Source organism: Rhinatrema bivittatum, chromosome 4, assembly GCF_901001135.1.
Source record: "Rhinatrema bivittatum chromosome 4, aRhiBiv1.1, whole genome shotgun sequence".
Taxonomy (NCBI): domain Eukaryota; kingdom Metazoa; phylum Chordata; class Amphibia; order Gymnophiona; family Rhinatrematidae; genus Rhinatrema; species Rhinatrema bivittatum.
In genome coordinates, this window is record NC_042618.1 from 423994021 (window position 1) to 424010162 (window position 16142).

Consider the following 16142-nt stretch of genomic DNA (forward strand, 5'->3'; position numbering starts at 1 on the left):
CTCTGTGATTGTCATTGTCTTCTGGTGCCTGTCAGCAGGGGAGGATCACTTAGCTTTCCCATTTATGGAAGTGAAAAAAAATAATTGTAGCCAAATCTGTAGATAGCCTCAAGTTTACGGAATTCAGAATAATAATTGCTCAGCTTTGTAATGCAACAGCTCAGTTTATCTAGCTCAGTAATGACTGGAGGGTTGTTACATTGTAGGGCACCAACCTATAAATGAATAGAACTCTACTTTTGGAAAGATGAGAAACAGAGAACTTATGCAGTAAATATCAATATAATATTTGGCATCAAACTGGTACAGGCAGACAGGATAGATATAACTCAGTAATTTTGTATTTGCATAAGTTAGAACTGGTTGTTTTATACACAGACGAGCACCATGAAATGTATTTTGCTCAGTTTTAGATCTTTTGGATGTGGTCGCCAGCAGGGAATATATCACGTTTCCGTTAGAAATGCCTTTCACCCAGGATTTCTAAATGAGGAAGCTAGTATCTATGCATCTATCATAAGAACATTTTTTGCTTAATTGAAAAAAAAAGGAGGTGAACAGGAGGAAAAACAGATCCAATGGGTGCTCTTTTTAGATAGCCTGCATAGCTGCACTGTAACACGGGTACTTTTGCTGGGTGTACCTGGCTAATTTCTCTTTGTAAATTAGGTAGCATAAAGTACTTGCACAAAAAAGCTCACTTACGGTACTTTGAACTTGCTACTTGTGTGGGTGGTGAGTGGTAGGTATCGGAAGGGGAGGTAAATGCCAAATATGCACACCCTTTTCCTCTCCCAACCTATACACCAACCCAGGAGTGTCTCTTTTGAACCAAATTAAAAGTGGGCAGGCTATAGAAACCAGAGTGCACTTTTGGCTGGGCAGAGATGGGCAGTTATCAATCAGCAAATTTATTGAGGGCTTTGAAAATTGCCCTCAATATAGTTAAACCCTTCCTGCAGTCTCCTGTAAGTCTTTCTTGCTCTACAGTTTATCACAGGGCCATATGATTGTGTCTTCACTTGGCTTCTGTGGCCTGCTTCCGTGGCCCTCTTTGTGGTTTCTCAAATTCTTCAGAACTTGAGCTTCCTTGTGCATTTTCCTGTATAAATGATATAAGTAAGCATATAGTCAGAAGCTGAGGATGGATGATTCTAAAAATGTTTGTCCCGGATTAGGATTACCAACTGGTCCCATTCCAGTCTGACAAGTGGAGTCTCGACTGATTTTACCCCATTGCATCTACGGATGGGTAGTGCTTTTATTTTATTTATTTTTTTTTTTTAGAAGAATTGGATCTACAAGTCCATAGATGTAGTGATTTGAAACCTGATCTGATGACATGGAGTCTGTTAGTGAATGCTTTGGTCTGAGGTTGCCATCTGATACAATAATGAGTTGCCCTGTGAGCCTTCCAGGGAAATATTTCATCAACCCCCATTCCTGGATAGTGCGGGAAACCTCAGAACTTTAACACAAATACTATAAAGCTCTCCAAGATTGTTTCTTGTTTACTTTAACCACTTCCTCCCCACCCTTTCACCCCTTATTTGCTGCAGTAGATTGTCCAAAAGTTACTGAATCTAGTGAGGTTCCCTATCTATAGTTGAAAATTGTGTACCTGGGAAATCCAGCCACCTGATAGGCTCAGGAAGTGGGCATTAATTATCGTGCTGCACAAGACTGATTGAGTTGTTTTATTATTTATTTATTTGATTTATATTCTGCTTTTCCATGCACTTCAAAGTGGATTGCGTTCACGTACTGCAGGTATTTCTCTAGCCCCAGTAGGCTCACATTCTAAGTTTGTACCTGAAGCAACAGAGGGTAAAGTGACTTGCCCAATGTCACAAGGAGTGGCAGTGGGATTTGAATCCTGGTTTGTAGTCTGCTGCTGTAACCACTAGGCTACTCCTCCACTGCCTCCACAAGATGCATGCTGCAAGATGGTTTGGTCGCCGTTTATTATTTTGTTTATTTATTTGTATTTATACCCCAATACCTGGGCCCTAGGTGGGTTACATTAAAATGTACATAGAAACACAACATAAAATGCAATTCATATGTAAAACAAACGTTTATTTATTTATTTAACATTTTTATATACCGCAATTCATGTAGCAGAGTTACATATCATTGCGGTTTACATTGAAACATTAAAACATTAAACAAGCATGTAAGAATGCGATTGTTTTTGTCAGCCAGTGTCATGTGACCATACACCAAATCTCTTCAATGCGGTCTACTCATCAGGCAGCACTGACCAATGACAAGGCAGCTTTTATGGTGTTTGATGTCACATTTTGCACCAGCTCATCTGAAATTTTAATTGTATTAACAATGGGATTAAAAATTAACTTTTTGTGTTAAAACCAAGAAACTCTGAATGAGTAGCCCAAGAGTTTTTATATTGGGGACCTGAGGCTGACCCTGCTGGCCTTGTTGATAATACAGTAAGTGGGTCTGAATTCCTTTCAGGGGACACAGATCTCTGTCAGCAGCTCCTTAATTTGCGTGCTCCTGTGTTCACGTTTAGTCATGAAAGTGCTTGGAGTACAGTGATGGAAAAAGTTCATATGATGGGATAATTGCCCCTAGATTAATGCCTTTGATTGTATCATGCCAGGCACAACATTCTCACCCTTAGCAATCATTAGACCTTGCCAATCCAAATCTAGAAAAGCTCATCATATGCAGGCCGTGGGCAAAATGCCACAAACAAAATACATAAAAGATTTTCTAATTGTACCTGGTCTAGGTAGCTATTTCTGCTCTTGTACCATTTTTTTTTTTTACAGATGTTTCTTTAACCTGAGCTTGTAAAAGCCAGAGTACCTGTTACTGCTGTAGTAGGACTTGCATTTCTGGCATCTCCTGTGATATCTACTGCTAATGTAATGCGGCAGTTCTCCTGAAGGGGGCGAAACTCAGTGCTTAAAGTTGTACTTCAGCTTATTTATTAGGTTTTATATACCGTCAGTAGGAACTACCATCGTAGCAGTTCACAACATACTATAAAACAATAGAAAAAATCACTAATACAAAACATTTACTATCAAAGCATTCTTCTATAAAAGTAATATGCAATAAAACAAATAAACAATGAAAGATCAAGTTAAGAAACAATAGATAAAATATGTACTCATGCTCACCACTATAGAAAAAAATCCTAGAACCTTAAACTTTGAAAAAATAAAAATAGTGGGGGAGTCCGGAGAACGGAAGAGAGAGAGGCACCCAGCCTTCCACCTACCACTTGGAGTGAAAGGAACCCCCGGAACAACATTGCGAGCCCCGCTGGAGAGTCAGCTCAAGAAGTGGGCCCCGGCCCGAGTGACGTCAGTGGTAAGCGACTGCCGCTATAAAACTCAGCGGCAGACGCTATGACCTGGGGAGTCCGAAGGACGGAAGAGAGAGGGGCACCCAGCCTTCCACCTACCACTTGGAGCGAAAGGAACCCCTGGAACAACATCGCGAGCCCCGCTGGAGAGTCAGCTCAAGAGGTGGGACTCAGCCCAAGTGACGTCAGCGGTAAGCTACTGCCGCTATAAAACTTGGCGGCAACCGGCACACCGTCACCGCTGGCATGCCTCCTAAGCCGCACGCTCCCAAGGGGCACGCAACTTTGTCCGGCTTAGTCCGGCGAGGGTTGGCAGGCTGGGATTCTAGGACTTTGGACTTTATTTTTTGCTTATACAATTCCCCCCTGGTGTTTCATGGGGAGGAAGAGAAAAGTAAAAAATATTCCAATTTCGCCTATAACACCAAAGGGCCCCATGGACATTCACGTCATTAGGTGGATCGAGATGCCATTAGAGGACAGTGGGGAGGCTCAATTTTCAGCCTCCTTAAGCCCTGGCAATGGTCAGAAGTTACCTCCGCAACCTAAGGCACCATCTCCAGATACCTTTGGAAATTCTGAAATTGAAAGTCTACCCAAAAGGAAAGACTGTTCAAACTCAGTTGTTCTTGATACTAATAATTTATCTATTTTTGAAAATTTGGAAGTTAAGGGGAACTTAAATAGGCCTGAAAAATGGCCTAGTAGTCCCCCTGAAAATGTTTCGTTAATTGATATCTAGAAAATGATGTCTAAATTAGATGAAAATGTCTCGCAGATGAATGCTTCTTTGACAACTATTGTAAATGATAATAGAGTACAGATCAGTGAGCAGGGTAAGAAAGTGACCTGTTTAGAACAGGAAATGGGGAAATTAACATCTAAAGTTAAGGTATTGCAGGATACAGAGACTATCCATATTAAAGATAGTTTCTCTATTCATAGGGAATTAGAAAATTTAGAAAACATGGTTAAATATAAAAATCTTCATTATAGTCAATTTTCCACAAACCAGAATTTTATTCCCTATGGAAATGCTTAAAAAATATCTAAAGGAAATAATGCAATATAAGGATAATGAGATCCCTTTGATCTCTAAGATTTTCTATTTCCCTAGGAAAGATACTGTCAAACAGGCCGATTCAGTAAAGTCCGCCGGAGAGCGGACGAACACCCGCTCTCCCGGCGCACTCACAGGCCACTCGCCTGTGCACACGATTCTCTATTTAAATTAGGCCCGGCGGTAGAAACGGGCAAAAGGAGGTGCTAGGGACACTAGCACATCCCTAGCGCCTCCTTTTAGCCCAGAGCGGCGGCTGTCAGCGGGTTTGACAGCCGACGCTCAATTTTGCCGGCGTCGGTTCTCGAGCCTGCTGACAACCATGGGCTCGGAAACCAGACGCCGGCAAAATTGAGCATCCGGTTTTCGACCCGACAGCCACTGGCCCATTAAACATTTTTTTTTCTTTTTTTTTTTTTACTTTTTTTACCCTTCGGGACCTCCGACTTAATATCACCATGATATTAAGTCGGAGGGTGCACAGAAAAACAGTTTTTACTGCTTTTCTGTGCAGTTTCCCGGTGCCGGCAGAAACTAGCACCTACCTTTGGGTAGGCGCTAATTTCTTAAAGTAAAATGTGCGGCTTGGCTGCACATTTCACTTACTGAATCGCGCGCGAATACCTAATAGGGCCATCAACATGCATTTGCATGTTGGGGGCGCTATTAGGTTCCGCGGGTTGGACGTGCATTTTCTGCCCCTTACTGAATAAGGGGTAAGGGAAAACGCGTGTCCAAGGGCAGGTTAACAGTGCACTCCGTCAGAGCGCACTGTACTGTATCGGCCTGAAAGTAAGGGAACAAGGAGTGGATTTAGTTGAAACATCTAGTATTGGAATTTTAACATTCCTAGAGGAATCTATTGACGACTTCTTCTCGCTACCTCGTCATAAAAAAAAGGGAGGAGGCATTCTTTTAGCAACTAAAAAGGACCTCAGATTCTCGCTACAGCAATCCAATCCCAACTCAAAACTTGAATTCGGCTTCTTCACCTCAGACAAGCTACAAATCCTTCTCGTATATGCCCCCCCAGGACTCTTGGAATCAGATGCCTCACCACTGGTTGAATTAACCTCTTCCCTCATCAACTTTGACTCGCCAGCCATCATTCTAGGGGATTTCAACATGCACGTTGATAACCCTACTCCATCACCTAACTGTGAAACTCTCCTCACTGCTCTCACAGCGCTAGGCTTCACTCAAATAGTTAATAAACCCACCCACAAAGCCGGCCACACGTTAGACCTGATCTTCGTTAACGCTGCAATCAAGTCAGTTTCTACACCTAATTGCACAAAGGTCCCGTGGTCAGATCACTATCTCATAACTACTTCATTCTCTATAAAAGATACCAACCCGGCTTGCATTCCTTTGCCCTCCTTCAAATACAGGAAAACTTGCTCCCCTGAAGACCTTAATAATCACCTATCTCCACTACTCCACCAACTGGACCTTACTGATCCGAACGCAGCACTTCGATCATGGAACACAATTACCGAAACGATAGCCAACAAGCTATGCCCGCTTATTACAAAAAAACCACACCAGAATTCCTCCAAAAGACAGCCATGGTTCTCAGCAGAATTAAGAAAGCTCAAACTCCAACTAAGACAAAATGAGGCTAAATGGCGCAAAAACCCAGGAACCATCACCCTTTCAATCTACAAATCATCCCTGCATCAATACAAATCAAGCACCCTAAGATCCAAGAGGGACTACTACGCCTCGAAGATACACAACCTTATTTTCGATGCCAAAGCCCTCTTCAGCTATGTAGCCAACCTCACACAAGTAAACCAACCTGAGATTACACATGACCAAGCTCAATCAAAAGCAGAAGAACTAGCTCTTTTCTTCAACAACAAAATCAACACTCTCCTATCGCAGCTCCCCAAGAACCCCACTGTTCCATTAACTACTCCTCAACCCTCAATCAACTACACTCGGTTAGAAGAACTTGACACAACTTCATCCGCTGAGATCCAAAGAATTCTTAGGAAAATGAAACCATCCTCTCATCCCTTGGATCACATCCCAACCAAACTACTACTAGCAATTCCAGAATCTATCTCCAAATCCCTGGCAGACATCATAAATTGCTCCCTCACACAAGGACTCTACCCGGACAACCTCAAACTTGCCTCACTCAAACCCCTTCTCAAAAAACCAAATCTAAACCCAAACGATCCTAACAATTTCAGACCGATAGCCAACCTCCCATTCATAGCCAAGATAATGGAAAAATTGGTAAACTCTCAACTTTCAAACCACATTGAAGACAACAACCTTCTATTTCCATCACAATACGGATTCCGTAAAACCTTAAGCACGGAAGCCCTCCTCATCTCTATGACTGACCACATCATCCTAGGATTAGACAAAGGACAAGCCTTCCTTCTGATACTACTCGACCTCTCGTCTGCATTTGATACGGTCAATCACTCCCTTCTCATCAACCAATTATCAGCCATAGGTATTTCAGGCACTGCCCTATCATGGTTCAAAACCTTCCTCAGCAACAGAGGTTATAAGGTCAAGATTCATAATAAAGAATCCTCTCTACACCCCGCAGCCGTAGGAGTCCCTCAGGGCTCATCCCTGTCTCCTACCCTGTTTAACATTTATCTGTTACCCTTATGTAAACTTCTCACTGACCTCAATCTCAAACATTTTCTCTACGCTGACGATATTCAGGTCCTGATCCCCATCGAAGAATCGCTCGCAAAAACAATGTCGCACTGGGAATCCTGCCTCCAAAACATCAAACAACTTCTTACAAGCCTCAACCTGATACTAAACTCATCAAAAACGGAACTTCTACTCATCACTCCAGAAAACAGCTCCATCACATACACTCATCCTACCGTACTAAGCACTACACAAGTGAGAGATCTAGGAGTTCAAATTGACAATCACCTAAATATGAAAGCTAACATCAACAAAACCACCAGAGACTGCTTTTACAAGCTCCAAGTGCTGAAAAGAATACGACCTCTCTTCCACACACATGACTTCAGAACGATCCTACAATCAATCATTTTCGCAAAGCTGGACTATTGCAATACCATCATGCTTGGTCTCCCTTCATCACACACCAAACCATTACAAATGGTACAAAATGCCTCCGCCCGTATACTCACCAACACCAGGAGAAGAGAACACATAACACCGATCTTGATGGACCTCCATTGGCTGCCCATCCACTTCAGAATAATCTACAAGGCCATTCTCACCATCTTCAAAAATATCCATCAATTAGCCCCAATCGATCTCCATATTCCCCTCCGATTACACCATTCCATAAGACCGACAAGAGATGCTTACAAAGGATCACTTCAAGTACCTCCAGCCAAGACTACCAGACACATCACGCTTAGAGATCGGGCATTCTCCACAGCCGGTCCAACATTATGGAACTCCATTCCCCCGGATCTTAGAATGGAACCCAACATCTCAACATTCAAGATAAGACTCAAAACGTGGCTGTTCACACAGGCCTTTCCTAACTCCAACCCCATCTAATCTCCCTTCACGCAACAAGCTCCGCTAGTATTAGCGTTAATAGCCACCTTTCAAAATGTTATTTATACTTATATTTCAATATCTAATCTTCTTTTCCCTTCTCATTCCAAGTTATTGTTGTCCTTGTTATATGTAACTGCTTTTTTGCACTTTTGTTAAATGGTAAAGTTTCACCCCTGTTTCTTGTGAACCAGCATGATGGGACCACTGTCTTGAATGTTGGTATATAAAAAACTTAAATAAATAAATAAAATAAATAAATTATTCAACATAGATCTACACTCTTTGTGTCATTCCAATTAGAAAATGATAAAGATAGACTATTTAAAGAATGTTTTAAATATAAAGATATAAGTTTTTGTGACCAGAGAGTTCAAATTTTTCAGGATGTTTCCCAGGCAATGCAAGCAAAGTGGAGACACTTCCTTTCCCTGAAAGGAAAATTACTAGCAATAGGAGCTCGTTTTTTCCTGAAATATCCTTGTCTTTGTTACACATCCTTTCAGGGAAAAAAAATTCAGTTTCTCTGACCCATTAGAGCTAGAGACTTTTTTGCAAGATAAAGATAATATAGGAGTTAGCAATGGTGACCAGTAAAAGAGAATACTTTCCTTCTGTTTTATTACATTATATATTGTATATTCACATTTGGGACTTAATGTAATTTCCCCCGTATTATGGGTTATGTAACCAGATGAGATATGTAATTTGGTGATGATATTTTCTTTTTTATATATATTGGTAATCTGAGTTTACGTTCATTGTTTTTGTTTACATTTAAATGAAAATTAATAAAGATTAAATTTAAAAAAATACAAATAAAAATAGTAGTATAAATAAAATTAAAATCTATAATTGGCAAAATGGAAAAAAATAAAAGGATGGCGGTTATGCTGAATATTTCTCATTAAAAAGCTAGGTTTTTAAGTCACACTTGAACTTTTTAAAATTAGTCTCAAGTCTTAAAACAGTTGGGAGCATGTTCCAAATTTTGGGGCCTGCCAGTAATAATGCACTCTCTCTCTCTCACTTGGTTTAAATGCGCTGAGTGTACCGAAGTAAGGGATAAAAGACCCTTATTTGCGGAGCGTAAATTTCTTTGAGGTACATGTAGCCTAATAGTGGTGTTTAGCTAGTCCATCTGTTCTCCATAAATCAGTTTATGTAATATACAAAGTGTTTTGAATTTTACTCTCGATGTCGGTGAAGTTCAATTAAAATGGGAGTAATATGATCCGCTCTCATTTTACCAGTTAAAATTCTTGCTGCCGCATTCTGGAGGACTTGAAGTGGACGAATAGAAGAAGCGGGAAGACCTAAAAATAATGAGTTACAACAGTCCATGCTTGCGAATCTTAATGCCTGTAAAACTGATCTAAAATCATTGTGTGATAACAGTGGTTTTAGATGCCTCAAAGTCAGTAGTTTAAAATAACCCTCTTTTACTTTCATTGAAATATGCTTATTAAGAGATAGTTCTGGATCAATAGTGACACCTAGGTCTCTAATATGTTCAGCTAACTTAATGACTGAGTTGTCTTTTAACATAATTAATCTTGAGGCTCTAGGGGAAATCTTCCTTTCTAATAAAATGACTTCTGTTTTGTCAATATTGAGAACCAGTTGCATTTGCGTAAGCAGTTGTTTAATTACTTTTAAATAAAGTGCCATTGTTTCGCAGGCATTTTCTACTGAGTCATGTATGGGTAACAGTATCTGAATATCATCTGGGTACAGAAAATAAGTCAGCCCGAGTCCAGAGAGTAGGTGGCATAGTGGTAACATGTAGATGTTAAACAAGGAGGCAGATAGAGTGGAGCCTTGAGGGACTCCAGTTTTTAATTCAACTTTCTCGGATATTGTATTAGTCAGTTGAACCTTAGTAAACAAAGATCAGCAGCAGGGTTGCCAGTTGACTCCAGATTTTCAAGATAGGTTGATCCAGTCCTGATTTTATCCCACTGCCTGCATAGGCTTGTAGTTCTGTGGTCACTATTGATTTCCTTTAGAAATCAAGATTGCAAGTCCATGAAGCCAGGGCTGGCTCAACCATTCCTGAAAATCTGGAGTGAGCTGGCGACCCTAAATCTGAACTGCATAGATATAGTGCAGTAACATACCATTCTGTACCTGAGTGTAACTCATGTTGAACTACCAATGAAAATGTGTTAGCTAAATCTAAACAAATAAATAGCACTGTACAACTCAACCAAGCCAAATAACAGAGACTAAAAGGGTTTTCTCTGATATTCAGGGTTCACTGCTCATGTAAGAGAATATGTCCTTCCTCTTCTGCTGATTCCTCAGTCCTATCAGGGAACTATGTGCTCCCACACTGTTCTGCTTCCCGGCCGCGCTGGAGCCGCAATTGGGCCTACTCACCTCGCGCTCCCCTCCATCAGCTCCAGGCATTCCTCCCTCACAGCCGCCGCCAGCTCTCGGCGTCCCCGAATGCCTCCGTCCCTGCAGGCCTTGCAGCGGAGCTCCCGTCGGGGTTCCACGTCCTTGGCGTCCTTGGCCCCGCCCTTAGGCTTGCGCACGGCCCACGCTCCCTCTCTTAAAGGGCCAAGGGCGGAAACCTCCAGTCGGGTGCACCCAGATGATGCAAGCTAGCCTCTGTATATAAGGAAGTGGTCAGACCCCACTTCCTTGCCTTGGCAAACAGGTCGACACCTAGAATGCCAATAGTTTGCTGCGTTCCTGTGCTTCCTTATTCCAGTGTCATAAGAACATAAGAACATGCCATACTGGGTCAGACCAAGGGTCCATCAAGCCCAGCATCCTGTTTCCAACAGTGGCAAATCCAGGCCATAAAAACCTGGCAAGTACCCAAAAACTAAGTTTATTCCATGTTACTGTTGCTAGTAATAGCAGTGACTATTTTCTAAGTCAACTTAATTAATAGCAGGTAATAGACTTCTCCTCCAAGAACTTATCTAATCCTTTTTTAAACACAGCTACACTAACTGCACTAACCACATCCTCTGGCAACAAATTCCAGAGTTTAATTGTGTGTTGAGTGAAAAAGAACTTTCTCCGATTAGTTTTAAATGTGCCCCATGCTAACTTCATGGAGTGCGCCCGAATCTTTCTATTATCTGAAAGAGTAAATAAACGATCCACATCTACCTGTTCTAGACCTCTCGTGATTTTAAACACCTCTATCATATCCCCCCTCAGCCGTCTCTTTTCCAAGCTGAAAAGTCCTAACCTCTTTAGTCTTTCCTCATAGGGGGGCTGTTCCATTCCCCTTATCATTTTGGTCGCCCTTCTCTGTACCTTCTCCATTGCAACTATATCTTTTTTGAGATGCGGCGACCAGAATTGTACACAGTATTCAAGGTGCGGTCTCAGCATGGAGTGATATAGAGGCATTATTTATTTATTTATTTATTTATTTAAGGTTTTTATATACCGGCAATCATGAAAACATATCTTGCTGGTTTACATAAAACGGGAGTGCAGTATATACATCAAACTAGAACTATGGTGACCGAAGATGCAGTTAAATTTAACAAGGGTAGCAGAACTTGGAGAGAGAAGGAAGAGAGAGGAAAGAATATATACAAAAGGCATGGTTAAGGGCTGAATGTTTTGAGGAGTCATTAGATTGTGTCATTAGATTATGACATTTTCTGTTTTATTCACCATTCCCTTTCTAATAATTCCCAACATTCCGTTTGCTTTTTTGACTGCCGCAGCACACTGAACCAACGATTTCAATGTGTTATCCACTATGACGCCTAGATCTCTTTCTTGGGTGGTAGCACCTAATATGGAACCTAACATTGTGTAACTATAGCATGGATTATTTTACCCTATATGCATCACCTTGCACTTATCCACTTCGTTCCAGTGTCTCCTCGTTCCAGTGTCTCCTGTTGCAGTGTTCCCGTGTCTCCGTGGTCCTCCTGTGTTCCTACCCAGGTAGTACCCATCGGACTGTCTTATGGTACTGACCTCGGTCTGCCTGACCATTCTCCGTGTCTGCTGTCCTCGGAACTGACCACTGCCTGCCTGACCATCCTCTCGTCTGCTGCCTGGAACCGACCACTGCCTGCCTGACCATCCTTTCGTCTGCTGCCTGGAACCGACCTCTGCTTGCCTGATCATTCTTCATCTGCTGCCTGGAACTGACCACTGTCTGCTTGACTACACTTCGACTGACTTTCGGATCCGAACCCTTGCTTTGGCTGACTATCCTTGGATTGATACCCTGGCTTTGACCCTTGCGCTACAATCCGAGACCCTCTTCACTGTTCCTGAGACCGCCAGGTCCACCTGCTTCAACGCTCATTGCGGCCAGCCGCTAGCTAGACCCATAGGCTCTGCCTACTCTGCCCGGAGGACCTTCTGTTCCTGGACTGTTCCTTTGGTCTCTGGTATTCCTCGTCCGGGTCTAGCTTGTCTTCTCCAAGACTGCCGCGCACCTTTACTAGTGGTGGGCACACCTCTCCGATATCTGTCAGGGGGACCCTGCGAGGCCCACCCAAGCCCAGGCGGTCCGGAAATCCAAAGGCTCAACCCGTGGAGAACTCGGATTGCTATTGGTGAAGTTCCAGCTATCCTCTTTCTCCTCGTGTGCTCCACCCCCTGGTAGCAGGTGCTCTCTGGGTTCGCCCAGGGGGCCTTACCAATCCTGCACCAGGCCAAGGGTCCACCTCCAGTGCAACAGGTTGCCAAGGCCATGGACTCGGCGGAGTCTTCCACCGTGCCAGCCATTCCGGACCTAGCTACTAGCATCTGGTAACAGCGATGCCATATCGAGGTGTTGGCCACCTCGATAGATGATCTATGCACCCAATTGGCAGTCTGCTATGGCCAACCCTGGGGCTCTGATCCACAGCGCTGCCTCTGCTTCCTCGCCCCCACAGGGGCTGCTGGCCCTCCCAGCTCCCCCGATTCAATGGGGATCCTCACCTCTGCTGAGGCTTCTTGAACCAGTGCTACATACAATTCGCACTCCAACCCTCTTTGTTCCCAGATGAAGTTACCAAGATAACTTTCAACCTCTCACACTTGGAGGGGAAAGCCCTGGCATGGGCTTCCCCACTTTGGGAGCATTCAGATGCACTGCTCCAACAACTCTCTCATTTTGTGGAGACCTTCCAGCGCATGTTCGATGATTCGGGCCAACAGGCGTTCACTGGACACCATCTCTACCTCCGCCAGGGGTCCCATTCCCTCTCTGAATTCACCGTGGAATTCCGAACCCTGACCACGGAATTGGGATGGCAGAACGACTGCCTGCGGGCCATCTATCTTGAAGGGCTGTCTTCTGCCCTCAAGAATGAGCTAGCAGCCTGCGAGATCCCTACATCGCTGGAGGACCTCATCTCCCTCGCAGGGCGGATTGACCACCACCTTCAACAATGGAATCGGGAGGTAAAGGCTATCCAATGAGCGGTTCCAGGATCACCTCGCACTCCTAGCCCCAGACAAAGGACACCACCTGTGCCTCTACCTTCCACCGAGGAGCCCATGCAAGTCAACCGTGGCCGTCTCTCCCCCAAAGAATGTCTCCGGAGGTGGAGATAAGATCTCTGCCTATACTGTGGGGAATATGGTCATCTCCTCCAGACCTGCCCGGTGCGGCCGAGAAACTCCAAAGCCTACGCCGGCGGGGGTCCTGAGCTTAGGTACTAATGTGACAGGCCCTCAAATTACTCCTGCCATTCTCCCTCCTCAGGGAGGCCCACTCTTTCCATACCACCGCCCTCATGGACACTGTAATGTATAGTGCGCTTTACATTACAACACTGGGGCCGGTGGAAATTTCATCCTGGAGGAACTGGTCACACTCCTTCAGATCCCTACCCAGCCGCCGGAGGTTCCTCTGTGTATTGCTTCCATACATAGGGAACCCTTACCACTCCAGATTACTCATCGTACTCAAGCCATCCGACTGACCATCCACGACGAGGAGGTCCCCTTCCTAGTCCTGAAAGGGTCAGTGCATCCAATCATCCTCGGACTCCCATGGCTGCAGCTCCACTCACCCCACTTTGACTGGGATTCATTGCAACTCGTCGAGTGGGGCCCTCGATACCAGACTCACTGTCTACGATGGGTAGCCCCACCGGTGCCTGTCTTGACATCCGCCACCCTTCCGGGACTACCTACACCCTACGTTGACTTTGAAGACGTGTTTTCTAAACAGCAAGTGGACATCTTGCCAGCACTTCGAAGGTTTAATTGTCCCATCGAATTGTTGCCAACACCATGCCACCGAAGGGAAGGACTTATCCACTCTCACTTCCCAAGACCCAGGCCATGTCGGCCTACATCAAAGAAAATTTGGCCAAGGGTTTCATCAGGCCATCCACATCTCCAGCAGGGGCCGGGTTCTTTTTTGTAAAAAAGAAGGATGGGACCTTGTGTCCATGCATTGACTACCGAGGTCTGAACTTTGTCATCCGTAAGGACCAGTACCCGCTCCCACTCATCAGTGAGTTGTTCGATCGGCTCCAAGGAGCTCGCATATTCACTAAGTTAGACCTTCGTGGAGCTTACAACTTGGAGCACATCCAACCAGAGGATATATGGAAGACAGGGTTCAACACACGAGATGGACACTCTTTTGGACTATGTAACGCCCCGGCTGTTTTCCAATAAATGATGAACGAGATCCTCCGAGACCTCTTGTACTCCTTTGTCGTGGTTTATTTAGGCGACATCATGATCTTTTCCAAAGACTTAGAATCCCATCGTTCACATCTCCGGACTGTGCTCCAGCGTCTTCGAGAACATCATCTCTACGCTAAAGTGGAGAAATGCCTGTTTGAAAGATCTCGCCTTCCGTTTCTGGGTTATATTATCTCAGATCAAAGCTTTACCATGGACCTTGAAAACTGCAAGGAATACGAGACTGGCCCCAGACAGTCGGTCTAAGAGTGTTATAGCGGTTCCTAGGTTTTACTATTATCGCCATTTTATAGTGGACTATTCCACCCTCGCCGCTCCACTCACCGCCATGACCAAGAAGGGCTGTAATCTCCGAGAGTGGAGTCCCAAGGCCCTGTCTGCCTCCCAGGCCTTCAGAGAAGCCTTCTGTACAGGTCCCTGTCTTTGTCATCTGAACCCGAACTGCCCCTGCATTGTGGAGGTCGACGCATCTGCCATCAGTGCGGGGGCTGACCTGAGCCAGTATTCCTCTAAAGAGACCCTAATCCCATGATCCTTTTATTCTCATAAATTCTCTCCAGCTGAATGCAACTATACCATAGGGGACCGAGAGCTTCTGGCCGTGAAGTTAGCCCTCCAAGAGTGGTGCCCCTGGCTCGAGGGGGCCCAGCACAAGTTCACCATCTACACTGACCATAAGAACTTGGAACACCTTAAGGAGGTGCAACTGCTAAATGCACGGCAGGCCCGCTGGGCTCTCATCTCCCTGTTCCACTTTGAGCTGCGCTACCGCCCGACAACCAAGAACCTCTGTGCGGATGCCCTTTCGCGCTCTGTAGAACCTGAAGGCGCTCTGGAGGGACCTCTTCACATCATAGATCCCACATGTATCTCCCTTGCTGCCACTGAAGCTTTTCCGCTGGGCAAAATGGTGGTTCCTCGCCAACTAAGAGAGCGCATGCTGCACTGGGCTCACGACTCTCGAATTGCCGGTCACCCAGGTCAGGCCAGGACCCTGGAAATGCTCCGCAGACACTATTGGGGCTCAGTATGGTGAAGGACTTCCGGGGCTACGTAGATTCCTGCCCTGTCTGTGCCCAGCAGAAGCCGCCCACAGGATGTCTGTGGGGCCTTCTGCAGCCACTACCAGCTCCTACCGGTCCGTGGTCCCTCTTGGCCACACACTTCATCGTGGACTTACCCCCTTCCAGGGGAACACCGTTATTTGGGTCATTATCGACCGTTTCTCAAAGATGGCCCACTTTGTACCATTACCCAGTCTTTCTTCTGCTCCTGAGCTTGCTCGCTTGTTCCTGAAGCATGTCTTCCACTTCCACGGCCTACCCCAGGAGATTGTGTCTGATCGGGGTCCACAGTTTGCCGCCCGCTACTGGAGGTCGCTAGGCACAAAATTTGGAATCAACCTCAACTTGACTTGGGCCTACTACCCTCAGCCCAACGGGCCGGCTGAATGGACCAACTGTTTGCTAAAAGCATTCCTATGCGCTTATGTCAATGATCAGCAGAACAATTGGGCAGACCTACTTCCGTGTGTGGAATTTTCCCACAATAAGAACATAAGAACATAAGAAAATG

The 16142-nt window shown here is 44.8% G+C and overlaps 1 protein-coding gene across 3 annotated transcripts in view; it reads left to right on the forward strand.

Moving 5' to 3' along the window:
• The window catches only part of SLC6A6 (solute carrier family 6 member 6), a 138803-nt gene that overhangs the window by 47996 nt on the left and 74665 nt on the right, over positions 1-16142 (forward strand). The window lies entirely within an intron of this gene.